Source organism: Podarcis vaucheri, assembly GCF_965113315.1.
Source record: "Podarcis vaucheri genome assembly, chromosome: 8".
NCBI lineage: Eukaryota > Metazoa > Chordata > Lepidosauria > Squamata > Lacertidae > Podarcis > Podarcis vaucheri.
This window is the reverse complement of record NC_138766.1, coordinates 69,058,594-69,058,944: the sequence shown is the minus strand read 5'-3', so window position 1 is coordinate 69,058,944 and position 351 is coordinate 69,058,594.

Sequence of the window (351 nt, the reverse complement as noted above, 5' to 3'; positions counted from 1 at the left end):
GCCTGCTCTTATCCCGCCCGCCCAGTCTCGGGGAAAGGGGAGGGACGGAAAGCCGGCCGGCCGGGCTTTGGCTCCGCCCCGATTGTTGGATTCCGGCCAATCCAGAAGCGGCGGCAAGCCGGGCTCGGAAAGCGATTCGTCGCTTTCCGGCTGCCTCCGCCTCCGTTGCCGCTCGCCTAAGCATAGTGCCTTTCGTTTGCTTGCTCGCTCGCGCAGGATTCCACTCAGGACCGCAGAACTCGCACGTGCGCGGCGAGAAGCAGTAATTCAACCGGTAGAGCTTCTCCCGGGGTAGCTGTGCGGCGGATGAAAAGGTTTAATGGATTGTTAATCCCGGGGGGAGCTGGAGCA